The sequence below is a fragment of the Bombina bombina genome, chromosome 5 (genome assembly GCF_027579735.1).
Source record: "Bombina bombina isolate aBomBom1 chromosome 5, aBomBom1.pri, whole genome shotgun sequence".
Lineage (NCBI taxonomy): Eukaryota > Metazoa > Chordata > Amphibia > Anura > Bombinatoridae > Bombina > Bombina bombina.
The window spans coordinates 1,005,569,257-1,005,584,100 of NC_069503.1; the positions used below are offsets into that span (position 1 = coordinate 1,005,569,257).

At 39.1% G+C, this 14,844-nt stretch overlaps 1 protein-coding gene across 2 annotated transcripts in view; it reads left to right on the forward strand.

Moving 5' to 3' along the window:
- VPS13B (vacuolar protein sorting 13 homolog B) overlaps nucleotides 1–14,844 on the forward strand; it is a 1,996,594-nt gene that overhangs the window by 1,836,920 nt on the left and 144,830 nt on the right. The window lies entirely within an intron of this gene.

Genomic DNA, 14,844 nt, shown 5'->3' on the forward strand with positions numbered 1-14,844 from the left:
TGTACATGGACTTGTACTCTGAACTAATCAATCACTGTACAGTGTTGCAGGATTAGATCATTTCACCATACTTAAAGGTACAGTCTACTCCAGAATTGTTATTGTTCAAAAGATAGATAATCCCTTTATTAGCCATTCCCCAGTTTTGCATAACCAACACAGTTATAATAATATACTTTTTACCTCTGTGATTACCTTGTAACTAAGCCTCTGCAGACTGCCCCTTTTTTCAGTTCTTTTGACAGACTTGCATTTAAACCAATCAGTTCCCTCTCATAAGTAACTCCACGGGTGTGAGCATAACGTTATCTACATGGCACACTTGAATGAACACCCTCTAGCTGTGAAAAACTATAAAATGCATTCAGATAAGAGGCTTAGAAATTAGCAAATGAGCCTACCTAGGTTTAGCTTTCAACTAAGAATACCAAGAGAACAAAGCAAATTTGATGACAAAAGTAAACTGGAAAGTTGTTTAAAATTACATGGCCTATCTGAATCATGAAAGTGTAATTTTAACTATACTGTCCCTTTAAAGGAATATGGGAGATGTCATTGAGATTGCTGCTTTATCCTTTGTTGGCATCAGAAGCATGTGCCCAAACGGGCACAGAGCACACTTACCAACTCATGACATTGTGAAGAGCCTTTATTTAATGCTGAGCTTTAGCAGTTGATGCTGTCTTGACTTTTTATATCTCTTTTTAAATGTAAAAATTACATTTAGAGCACATGCTTGCAATACTGACCCTAGATAAGTAACTGTAAGGGGTTAAACACTGCGTTATATCTGGGGACAGTTATGCAGAAAAGACATTCTCTAATTAAACAGAACATGTCGTTTATGCACTAGAGGGTACTTTAGCCTCTCTGGAGGAGGTTAAACAAGTTTCAGACATAATTTACAGCAAAATCAGGCAATATAAATAATGACTTAAATTGTAATGCTGCTATACAGGGAGTACAGAATTATTAGGCAAATGAGTATTTTGACCACATCATCCTCTTTATGCATGTTGTCTTACTCCAAGCTGTATAGGCTCGAAAGCCTACTACCAATTAAGCATATTAGGTGATGTGCATCTCTGTAATGAGAAGGGGTGTGGTCTAATGACATCAACACCCTATATCAGGTGTGCATAATTATTAGGCAACTTCCTTTCCTTTGGCAAAATGGGTCAAAAGCTTGACAGGCTCAGAAAAGTCAAAAATAGTGAGATATCTTGCAGAGGGATGCAGCACTCTTAAAATTGCAAAGCTTCTGAAGCGTGATCATCGAACAATCAAGCGTTTCATTCAAAATAGTCAACAGGGTCGCAAGAAGCGTGTGGAAAAACCAAGGCGCAAAATAACTGCCCATGAACTGAGAAAAGTCAAGCGTGCATCACTGGAGTGCCCAAAAGCACAAGGTGTGCAATACTCAGAGACATGGCCAAGGTAAGAAAGGCTGAAAGACGACCACCACTGAACAAGACACACAAGCTGAAACGTCAAAACTGGGCCAAGAAATATCTCAAGACTGATTTTTCTAAGGTTTTATGGACTGATTAAATGAGAGTGAGTCTTGATGGGCCAAATGGATGGGCCCGTGGCTGCATTGGTAAAGGGCAGAGAGCTCCAGTCCGACTCAGACGCCAGCAAGGTGGAGGTGGAGTACTGGTTTGGGCTGGTATCATCAAAGATGAGCTTGTGGGGCCTTTTCGGGTTGAGGATGGAGTCAAGCTCATCTCCCAGTCCTACTGCCAGTTTCTGGAAGACACCTTCTTCAAGCAGTGGTACAGGAAGAAGTCTGCATCCTTCAAGAAAAACATGATTTTCATGCAGGACAATGCTCCATCACACGCGTCCAAGTACTCCACAGCGTGGCTGGCAAGAAAGGGTATAAAAGAAGAAAATCTAATGACATGGCCTCCTTGTTCACCTGATCTGAACCCCATTGAGAACCTGTGGTCCATCATCAAATGTGAGATTTACAAGGAGGTAAAACAGTACACCTCTCTGAACAGTGTCTGGGAGGCTGTGGTTGCTGCTGCACACAATGTTGATGGTGAACAGATCAAAACACTGACAGAATCCATGGATGGCAGGCTTTTGAGTGTCCTTGCAAAGAAAGGTGGCTATATTGGTCACTGATTTGTTTTTGTTTTGTTTTTGAATGTCAGAAATGTATATTTGTGAATGTTGAGATGTTATATTGGTTTCACTGGTAAAAATAAATAATTGAAATGGGTATATATTTGTTTTTTGTTAAGTTGCCTAATAATTATGCACAGTAATAGTCACCTGCACACACAGATATCCCCCTAAAATAGCTATAACTAAAAACAAACTAAAAACTACTTCCAAAACTATTCAGCTTTGATATTAATGAGTTTTTTGGGTTCATTGAGAACATGGTTGTTGTTCAATAATAAAATTAATCCTCAAAAATACAACTTGCCTAATAATTCTGCACTCCCTGTATTTCCTTTAAATACATGTACAGTAAACACCTTCTAATTGAAACATTTTTCTGCAGTCTTCCAATAGATTGACATATCAGCAGAGTCTGAACTATATAAAAACAGGTGAACATCTTGTTTGCTGCAGTTGTTTTTCAATGGTTAATCTCCACCCACCACTTTCCTTATATGGAGTAGCCAATCCAGACTTGAGTCTGGAGATGATAGGATTTGCCATTGTCATTTGTGCTAATTGATTGGCTTTAGCAGAAAAAATAAGATAAGCTGCAAATTAGATATTGGAGATATGTGGCAAGGTTAGGCTTGTGAATGCAACGGGAACAAAATTAATACTTAAAGTATACTGCCCTTTTAAACATTTTATGGGGGGGTTGAGTTTACTGTCCCTTTAACAAGGAATTACAGCTTTTGTTGTTGATTTGTGTAATAAATAACAGCATTCTGCTTCCACTCTTTGACCTAGTGACCAGATATTCATCTGTAGTGAGTGACAACTTTTAGTCTTGTAGTTACAGAACTTTTTTTTTTTTTTAAACTCCAAAGTAAACACTGGTATATGAAAGATTTGGACAAAAATACGAAGTTCTACAGAAGTATGAAATAAACAAATCCATAATGTTCCTTACAGCAATTGGAGTATGAGGTAAATCAAAAATAGCCTAAGCTAAACAAGTAACCAAAGCGAAGGACATACCAGAAAGAGGGTGTTTTATCAGATTGCGGGGTAGAATGCTTTAAATCACCTTCTTAAAATTCCATGGCTACTCTTAGCTTCATAAACACCTCATTACACCAAGCTTGCATTATACAAAGAGGTTATTTTCATGATGAAATGATATGGTGTATAAAACGTTTACTCTGTGATATTCCAGGGTTTAATTGACAGTTTCTGGCAAAAAAATTGTTCTCCTTAACCATTTATTGTGGGTTATAGCAGATGTTCCTCTCCTTTTTTTTTGTGATTCGTTACTTTTGTCCTGTATATAGGAGCGTTCAGGTATTTTAAAAAGCAGATGGAATGTATTGTCTGAAGTGTAAAACAAATGTTTCTATTTTTAGGTTAAGATTACAGATGTGGGCAGTTTTTAATCTTATTTATTACAAAACTGTTTCTAATATATTTTAGCTGTGTAAAAAAAAGCATACTTTATATCAGTAATGGTATCTGTGTAAAAAAAAACATACTTTATATCAGTGATGGTATCTGTGTAAAAAGCATACTTTATATCAGTGATAGTATCTGAGTAAAAAAAGTATACTTTATATCAGTAATGGTATCTCTGTAAAAAAGCATACTTTATATCAGTGATAGTATCTGAGTAAAAAGCTATACTTTATATCAGTGATGGTATCTGTGTAAAAAAGCATACTTTATATCAGTAATGGTATCTGTGTAAAAAGCATACTTTATATCAGTGATGGTATCTGAGTAAAAAAGCATACTTTATATCAGTAATGGTATCTGTGTAAAAAGCATACTTTATATCAGTAATGGTATATGTGTAAAAAGCATACTTTATATCAGTAGTGGTATCTGTGTAAAAAGTATACTTTTATATCAGTGATGTTATCTGTGTAAAAAAGCATACTTTATATCAGTAATGGTATCTGTGTAAAAAGCATACTTTATATCAGTAATGGTATCTGTGTAAAAAGTATACTTTACATCAGTGATGTTATCTGTGTAAAAAGCATACTTTATATCAGTAGTGGTATCTGTGTAAAAAGTATACTTTATATCAGTGATGGTATCTGAGTAAAAAAAAAACATGCTTTATATCAGTGATGGTATCTGTGTAAAAAAGCATACTTTATATCAGTGATGGTATCTAAATAAAAAGTATACTTTATTAGTGATGGTATCTGACTAAAAAAGTATACTTTATATCAGTGATGGTATCTAAGTAAAAAAGTATACTTTATATCAGTGATGGTATCTGAGTAAAAAAGTATACTTTATATCAGTGATGGTATCTGTAATAAGCATTCTTTATATCAGTGATGGTATCTGTGTAAAAAAGTATACTTTATATCAGTGATGGTATCTGAGTAAAAAAGTATACTTTATAACAGTGATGGTATCTGTGTAATAAGCATTCTTTATATCAGTGATGGTATCTAAGTAAAAAAGTATACTTTATTTCAGTGATGGTATCTGTGTAAAAAAGCATACTTTATATCAGTGATGATATATGTATAAAAAACATACTCTATATCAGTGATGGTATCTGAGGAAAAAAGTATATTTTAAATCAGTGATGGTATCTGAGGAAAAAAGTATATTTTAAATCAGTGATGGTATCTGTGTAAAAAAGCATACTTTATATCAGTGATGGTATCTGTGTAAAAAAGCATACTTTATATCAGTGATGGTATCTGTGTAAAAAAAGCATACTTTATATCAGTGATGGTATCTGAGTAAAAAGCTATACTTTATATCAGTGATGGTATCTGTGTAAAAAAGCATACCTTATATCAGTGATGGTATCTGTGTAAAAAAGCATAAAAAGTATACTTTATATCAGTGATGGTATCTGTGTAAAAAAAGCATACTTTATATCAGTGATGGTATCTGAGTAAAAAGCTATACTTTATATCAGTGATGGTATCTGTGTAAAAAAAAGTATACTTTCTTTCCTGTAATTGGCAAGAGTCCATGAGCTAGTGACGTATGGGATATACAATCCTACCAGGAGGGGCAAAGTTTCCCAAACCTCAAAATGCCTATAAATACACCCCTCACCACACCCACAATTCGGTTTTACAAACTTAGCCTTCTATGGAGGTGGTAAAGTAAGTTTGTGCTAAGATTTCTACGTTGATATGCGCTTCTCAGCATTTTGAAGCCAGATTCCTCTCAGAGTACAGTGAATGTCAGAGGGTTGTGAAGGGAGTATCACCTATTGAGTGCAATGGTTTTCCTCGCGGGAGATCTATTTCATAGGTTCTCTGTTATCGGTCGTAGAGATTCATCTCCTACCTCCCTTATTCAGATCGACAATATACTCTCATATTCCATTACCTCTACTGATAACTGTTTCAGTACTGGTTTGGCTATCTGCTATATGGGGATGGGTGTCTTTCGGTAAGTATGTTTTCATTACTTAAGACACTCTCAGATATGGTTTGGCACTTTATGCATTAATATAAAGTTCTAAATATATGTATTGTACTTATATTTGCCATGAGTCAGGTTTATGTATATATCCTTTTGCAGACTATCAGTTTGGGAGAAAAACATATTTAGTAAACATTTTTCTTACCTGGGGTATAGTCTTTTTTTCAATTGACTGCTTTTTCATTAAATTTTGCGGGCAAAAAAATGCCAACGTTTATTGCGTCATTCTTGGCGCGATAATTTTTTTGGCGTGAAGGTACGTCCGATGGTGCAAATTCGTCATTTCCGGTGTCTTAGTTGACGCCGAGTTCCTTGCACAAGGTTCGTCTTTAATGAAGCGAGTGTGTCATTTCCGGATGTTGTTAGCGCCAAAATTTTTCAGTTTGCGTTGTGCGTCATATTTGGCGCCAAATAATTTTATTAATTAAAACCCCATTCCTATATGCCTCTAGCATTTTTCAATATCAGAGGGCTATGCTGTTTGCATTTTTTTCCCCATTCCTGAAACTGCCATGTAAGGAAATTGATAATTTTGCTTTATATGTTGTTTTTTCTCTTACATTTGCAAGATGTCTCAATCTGATCCTGTCTCAGAAACCACTGTTGGAACCCTGCTGCCTGATAACAGTTCTACTAAAGCTAAGTGCATTTTTGTAAATTTGTGGAGATTATATATCCAGCTGTGGTATGTAATAGTTGTCATGATAAGCTTTTACAGCAGAGAATGTGTCCATCAGTAATAGTACAATGCCTGTTGTTCCTTCAACATCTAATGTACATGAAATAGATCTGATGGCTTCCCATCTAAACAAGAAACTACCCAGGTACCTGTCCAGGTCCAGAGATCCTCAGGCGGAAGCGGTGGATGCGTTAGTCGTTCCTTGGTGTTACCAACCTGCTTATATCTTCCTGCCTCTGGTTCTTCTTCCAAGAGTGATTTCCAAGATCATCATGGAACAATCGTTTGTGTTGCTGGTAGCACCAGCATGGCCTCACAGGTTTTGGTATGCGGATCTTGTTTGGATGTCCAGTTGCCAACCTTGGCCACTTCCTCTAAGGCCAGACCATCAGTCTCAAGGTCCGTTTTTCCATCAGGATCTCAAATCATTAAATTTGAAGGTATGGAAATTGAACGCCTAGTGCTTAGTCATAGAGGTTTCTCTGACTCAGTGATTAATACTATCTTACAGGCTCGTAAATCTGTTTCTAGGAAGATTTATTATCGAGTTTGGAAGACTTATATATTATGGTGTTCTTCTCATAAATTCTCCTTGCATTCTTTTAGAATTCCTAGAATTTTACAGTTTCTTCAGGATGGTTTGGATAAGGGTTTGTCTGCAAGTTCCTTGAAGGGACAAATCTCTGCTCTTTCTGTTTTATTTCACAGAAAGATTGCTAAGCTTCCTGATATTCACTGTTTTGTAGAGGCTTTGGTCCGTATCAAGCCTGTCATTAAATCAATCTCTCCTCCTTGGAGTCTTAATTTGGTTTTGAAGGCTTTACAGGCTCCTCCGTTTGAGCCTATGCATTCTTTGGACATTAAACTACTTTCTTGGAAAGTGTTGTTCCTTTTGGCCATCTCTTCTGCTAGAAGAGTTTCTGAATTATCTGCTCTTTCTTGTGAATCTCCTTTTCTGATTTCTTCTGTTATGTGTGATCAGTCCACGGGTCATCATTACTTCTGGGATATAACTCCTCCCCAACAGGAAATGCAAGAGGATTCACCCAGCAGAGCTGCATATAGCTCCTCCCCTCTACGTCAGTCCCAGTCATTCTCTTGCACCCAACGACTAGATAGGATGTGTGAGAGGACTATGGTGATTATACTTAGTTTTTATGACTTCAATCAAAAGTTTGTTATTTTAAAATAGCACCGGAGCGTGTTATTACTTCTCTGGCAGAGTTTGAGGAAGAATCTGACAGAGATTTTTTTACTATGATTTTAACCGGAGTCGTTAAGATCATATTGCTGTTCTCGACCATCTGAGGGAGGTAAAGGCTTCAGATCAGGGGACAGCGGGCAGATGAATCTGCATTGAGGTATGTGGCAGTTTTTATTTTCTGAATGGAATTGATGAGAAAAGCCTGCCATACCGTTAAAATGACATGTATGTATACACTTCAGTATTCTGGGGATGGTATTTCACCGGAACTACTGTGTTAAAGGTCACTAATCCTTTTTAATAACTATTCTCATGTTAAACGTTTTTGCTGGAATGTAGAATCGTTTACATTGCTGAGGTACTGTGTGAATAAATGTTTGGGCATTATTTTCCACTTGGCAGTTTTTTTGCTTTAATTGTGACAGTTTCGTTTCTCTTCACTGCTGTGTGGGAGAGGGAGGGGCCGTTTTTGGCGCTCTTTGCTACGCATCAAAAAATTCCAGTCAGCTACTTTTATATTTCCTGCATGATCCGGTTCATCTCTGACAGATCTCAGGGGTCTTCAAACTTCTTTGAAGGGAGGTAAATTCTCTCAGCAGAGCTGTGAGAATTCTTATAGTGACTGTGTATAAAAAACGTTGTTTTGTTTTCTTATGTACAAATTTAATTAGTGTTGTTTTTTACTAATGGGAACAAACCTTTGCTAAAAGTTGTGTTGTTTTAAAGTTTGATGCAATAACTGTTTTTCAGTTCATTATTTCAACTGTCATTTAATCGTTAGTACCTCTTTGAGGCACAGTGCGTTTTTTTACTAAAAAAGATTATAACCAAGTTGTAAGTTTTTTTGCTAGTGTGTTAAACATGTCTGACTCAGAGGAAGATATCTGTGTCATTTGTTCCAATGCCAAGGTGGAGCCCAATAGAAATTTATGTACTAACTGTATTGATGCTACTTTAAATAAAAGTCAATCTGTACAATGTGAACAAATTTCACCAAACAGCGAGGGGAGAGTTATGCCGACTAACTCGCCTCACGCGACAGTACCTGCATCTCCCGCCCGGGAGGTGCGTGATATTTTGGCGCCTAGTACATCTGGGCGGCCATTACAGATAACATTACAAGATATGGCTACTGTTATGACTGAAGTTTTGTCTAAATTACCTGAACTAAGAGGCAAGCGTGATCACTCTGGGGTGAGAACAGAGTGCGCTGACAATGCTAGGGCCATGTCTGATACTGCGTCACAGCTCGCAGAGCATGAGGACGGAGAGCTTCATTCTGTGGGTGACGGTTCTGATCCAAACAGATTGGACTCAGATATTTCAAATTTTAAATTTAAATTGGAGAACCTCCGTGTACTACTAGGGGAGGTCTTAGCAGCTCTCAACGATTGTAACACTGTTGCAATACCAGAGAAACTGTGTAGGTTGGATAAATACTTTGCGGTACCGGCGAGTACTGACGTTTTTCCTATACCTAAGAGACTAACTGAAATTGTTACTAAGGAGTGGGATAGACCCGGTGTGCCGTTCTCACCCCCTCCAATATTTAGAAAGATGTTTCCAATAGACGCCACCACTCGGGACTTATGGCAAACGGTCCCCAAGGTGGAGGGAGCAGTTTCTACTTTAGCTAAGCGTACCACTATCCCGGTGGAGGATAGCTGTGCTTTCTCAGATCCAATGGATAAAAAATTAGAGGGTTACCTTAAGAAAATGTTTGTTCAACAAGGTTTTATATTACAACCCCTTGCTTGTATCGCGCCGATTACGGCTGCGGCAGCATTTTGGATTGAGTCGCTTGAAGAGAACCTTAGTTCCTCTACGCTAGACGACATTACGGACAGGCTTAGAGTCCTTAAACTAGCTAATTCTTTCATTTCGGAGGCCGTAGTACATTTAACCAAACTTACGGCTAAGAACTCAGGATTCGCCATACAGGCACGCAGGGCACTGTGGCTAAAATCCTGGTCAGCTGATGTTACTTCTAAGTCCAAATTACTTAATATACCTTTCAAGGGGCAGTCCTTATTCGGGCCCGGTTTGAAAGAAATTATCGCTGACATTACGGGAGGTAAGGGCCACGCCCTACCTCAAGACAAGGCCAAAGCTAAGGCTAGACAGTCTAATTTTCGTCCCTTTCGGAATTTCAAAACAGGAGCAGCATCAACCTCCACTGCACCAAAACAGGAAGGAGCTGTTGCTCGTTACAGGCAAGGCTGGAAGCCTAACCAGTCCTGGAACAAAAGCAAGCAGGCCAGGAAACCTGCTGCTGCCCCAAAGACAGCATGAACCGAGAGCCCCCGATCCGGGACCGGATCTAGTAGGGGGCAGACTCTCTCTCTTCGCCCAGGCCTGGGCAAGAGATGTTCAGGATCCCTGGGCGCTAGAGATCATATCTCAGGGATACCTTCTAGACTTCAAATTATCTCCCCCAAGAGGGAGATTTCATCTGTCAAGGTTGTCAACAAACCAGATAAAGAAAGAAGCGTTTCTACGCTGCGTACAAGATCTGTTAACAATGGGAGTGATCCATCCGGTTCCGTGGTCGGAACAAGGACAAGGGTTCTACTCAAACCTGTTTGTGGTTCCCAAAAAAGAGGGAACTTTCAGGCCAATCTTAGATTTAAAGACTCTAAACAAATTCCTAAGAGTTCCATCGTTCAAAATGGAAACTATTCGGACAATCTTACCCATGATCCAAGAGGGTCAGTACATGACCACAGTGGATTTAAAGGATGCTTACCTTCACATACCGATCCACAAAGATCATCACCGGTATCTAAGGTTTGCCTTCTTAGACAGGCACTACCAGTTTGTAGCTCTTCCATTCGGATTGGCTACGGCTCCAAGAATCTTCACAAAGGTTCTGGGTGCCCTTCTAGCGGTACTAAGACCGCGAGGGATTTCGGTAGCTCCGTACCTAGACGACATTCTAATACAAGCTTCAAGCTTTCAAACTGCCAAGTCTCATACAGAGTTAGTTCTGGCATTTCTAAGGTCGCATGGATGGAAAGTGAACGAAAAGAAGAGTTCTCTCTTTCCTCTCACAAGAGTTCCATTCTTGGGGACTCTTATAGATTCTGTAGAAATGAAGATTTACCTGACAGAAGACAGGTTAACAAAACTTCAAAATACATGCCGCGTCCTTCATTCCATTCAACACCCGTCAGTAGCTCAATGCATGGAGGTGATCGGCTTAATGGTAGCGGCAATGGACATAGTACCTTTTGCACGCCTACACCTCAGACCGCTGCAATTATGCATGCTGTGTCAATGGAATGGGGATTACTCAGATTTGTCCCCTACTCTGAATCTGAATCAAGAGACCAGAAATTCTCTTCTATGGTGGCTTCATCGGCCACACCTGTCCAGGGGGATGCCATTCAGCAGGCCAGACTGGACAATTGTAACAACAGACGCCAGCCTACTAGGTTGGGGCGCTGTCTGGAATTCTCTGAAGGCTCAGGGACTATGGAATCAGGAGGAGAGTCTCCTTCCAATAAACATTCTGGAATTGAGAGCAGTTCTCAATGCCCTTCTGGCTTGGCCCCAGTTAATAACTCGGGGGTTCATCAGGTTTCAGTCGGACAACATCACGACTGTAGCTTACATCAACCATCAGGGAGGGACAAGAAGCTCCCTAGCAATGATGGAAGTATCAAAGATAATTCGCTGGGCAGAGTCTCACTCTTGCCACCTGTCAGCAATCCACATCCCGGGAGTGGAGAACTGGGAGGCGGATTTCTTGAGTCGCCAGACTCTTCATCCGGGGGAGTGGGAACTTCATCCGGAGGTCTTTGCCCAAATACTTCGACGTTGGGGCAAACCAGAGATAGATCTCATGGCGTCTCGCCAGAACGCCAAACTTCCTCGCTACGGGTCCAGATCCAGGGATCCGGGAGCAGTTCTGATAGATGCTTTGACAGCACCTTGGAACTTCAGGATGGCTTATGTGTTTCCACCCTTCCCGCTGCTTCCTCGATTGATTGCCAAAATCAAACAGGAGAGAGCATCAGTAATTCTAATAGCACCTGCTTGGCCACGCAGGACTTGGTATGCAGATCTAGTGGACATGTCATCCTGTCCGCCTTGGTCTCTACCTCTAAGACAGGACCTTCTGATACAGGGTCCATTCAAACATCAAAATCTAACTTCTCTGAAGCTGACTGCTTGGAAATTGAACGCTTGATTTTATCAAAACGTGGTTTTTCTGAGTCGGTTATTGATACCCTGATTCAGGCTAGGAAGCCTGTTACCAGAAGGATTTACCATAAAATATGGCGGAAATACCTATACTGGTGCGAATCCAAAGGTTACTCCTGGAGTAAGGTTAGGATCGCTAGGATATTGTCTTTTCTACAAGAAGGTTTAGAAAAGGGTTTATCAGCTAGTTCATTAAAGGGACAGATTTCAGCTCTGTCCATCTTGTTACACAGACGTCTGTCAGAAAATCCAGACGTCCAGTCCTTTTGTCAGGCTTTAGCTAGGATCAAGCCTGTGTTTAAAGCTGTTGCTCCACCATGGAGTTTAAACTTAGTTCTTAACGTTTTACAGGGGGTTCCGTTTGAACCCCTTCATTCCATTGATATAAAAATGTTATCTTGGAAAGTTCTGTTTTTAATGGCTATTTCCTCGGCTCGAAGAGTCTCTGAGTTATCAGCCTTACATTGTGATTCCCCTTATCTGATTTTTCACTCAGACAAGGTAGTTCTGCGTACTAAACCTGGGTTCTTACCTAAGGTAGTCACTAACAGGAACATCAATCAAGAGATTGTTGTCCCATCCTTGTGTCCAAATCCTTCTTCAAAGAAGGAACGTCTTTTACACAATCTGGATGTAGTTCGTGCCCTCAAGTTCTACTTGCAGGCAACTAAAGATTTTCGCCAAACTTCTTCCTTGTTTGTCGTTTACTCTGGACAGAGGAGAGGTCAAAAAGCTTCTGCTACCTCTCTCTCTTTTTGGCTTCGTAGCATAATACGTTTAGCCTATGAGACTGCTGGACAGCAGCCTCCTGAAAGAATTACAGCTCACTCCACTAGAGCTGTGGCTTCCACTTGGGCCTTTAAGAATGAGGCCTCTGTTGAACAGATTTGCAAGGCTGCAACTTGGTCTTCGCTTCATACTTTTTCCAAATTTTACAAATTTGACACTTTTGCTTCTTCGGAGGCTATTTTTGGGAGAAAGGTTCTTCAGGCAGTGGTTCCTTCTGTATAATGAGCCTGCCTATCCCTCCCGTCATCCGTGTACTTTTGCTTTGGTATTGGTATCCCAGAAGTAATGATGACCCGTGGACTGATCACACATAACAGAAGAAAACATAATTTATGCTTACCTGATAAATTCCTTTCTTCTGTTGTGTGATCAGTCCACGGCCCGCCCTGTTTTAAGGCAGGTAAATATCTTTTAAATTATACTCCAGTCACCACTTCACCCTTGGTTACTCCTTTCTCGTTGTTTCTTGGTCGAATGACTGGGACTGACGTAGAGGGGAGGAGCTATATGCAGCTCTGCTGGGTGAATCCTCTTGCATTTCCTGTTGGGGAGGAGTTATATCCCAGAAGTAATGATGACCCGTGGACTGATCACACAACAGAAGAAAGGAATTTATCAGGTAAGCATAAATTATGTTTTTCCATCAGGATAAGGCAGTTTTGCAGACTTCATTTAAATTTCTACCTAAGGTTGTGAATTCTAACAACATTAATACAGACATTGTTGTCCCTTCTTTGTGTCCTAATCCTAAGAATTCTTTGGAGAGATCCTTACATTCTTTGGATGTGGTAAGAGCTTTCAAATATTATGTTGAAGCTACTAAAGATTTCAGGAAGACTTCTAGTCTATTTGTTATCTTTTCTGGTTCTAGGAAAGGTCAGAAGGCTTCTGCCATTTCCTTGGCATCTTGGTTAAAGCTTTTGATTCATCAGGCTTATTTGGAGTCGGGTCAGGCCCCGCCTCAGAGAAATACAGCTCATTCTACTAGATTAGTCTCCACTTCGTGGGCTTTTAAGAATGAAGCTAAATTCTACTGTTTTTATGTATTTGCTTCTTCGGAAGCAGTGTTTGGTAGAAAAGTTTTTCAGGCAGCTGTTTCAGTTTGATTCCTCTGCTTATGTTTGAGTTTTTTCTTTTCATTATGAGAATAAACTTATATTTTGAGTTGTGGATTTATTTTTTTCAGCGGAAAATGGCTGTTATTATTTTATCCCTCCCTCTCTAGAGACTCTTCTGTGGAGTTCCACATCTTGGGTATTACTATCCCATATGTCACTAGTTCATGGACTCCTGCCAATTACATGAAAGAAAAACATAATTTATGTAAGAACTTACCTGATAAATTCATTTCTTTCATATGGGCAAGAGTCCATGAGACCCACCCTTTTTATGGTGGTTATGATTTTTTGTATAAAGCATAATTATTTCCAAATTCCTTTGTTGATGCTTTTTACTCCTTTCTTTATTACCCCACTACTTGGCTATTCGTTAAACTGAATTGTGGGTGTGGTGAGGGGTGTATTTATAGGCATTTTGAGGTTTGGGAAACTTTGCCCCTCCTGGTAGGATTGTATATCCCATACGTCACTAGCTCATGGACTCTTGCCAATATGAAAGAAATTAATTTATCAGGTAAGTTCTTACATAAATTATGTTTTTTATCAGTGATGGTATCTGAGTAAAAAAAAACATACTTTACATCAATGATGGTATCTGTGTAAAAAAAAGCATACTTTACATCAATGATGGTATCTGTGTAAAAAAAAGCATACTTTATATCAGTGATGGTATCTGTGCAAAAAAGCATACTTTATATTAGTGATGGTATCTGTGTAAAAAGCATACTTTATATCAGTGATGGTATCTGAGTAAAAAGCTATACTTTATATCAGTGATGGTATCTGTGCAAAAAAGCATACTTTATATCAGTGATGGTATCTGTGTAAAAAAGCATACTTTATATCAGTGATGGTATCTGTGTAAAAAAGCATACTTTATATCAGTGATGGACAACTTCCTAACACATGGGGGCTACTTAATATTTTAGTAGCCTAGGGGCCACATATAAAACATGGCTTAAAAAAACACAAATAATATATTTCTTAACATTGTCGACATTTTTAGTTCCTTTTCTTCCTGGTGCCTTACAAACAAATGCAGAGGGCCGTTATACCTTCCTGTAATTATTTAAAATGTACTTATGTGTTTAATATTTGTGGTTTTCTGTAAGAACAAGAGTTTTTATTTAGGTTGGTGAAGCCGTTTTTGCAGTAAAGAATCAGTTTTATAAGTGCAAAGAGTAGTAGATCACACTGACTACCTCATAAATACATATTTACACATGTATAGACATATATAGGAGTGCACTGGAGCCATTTGCCATTAA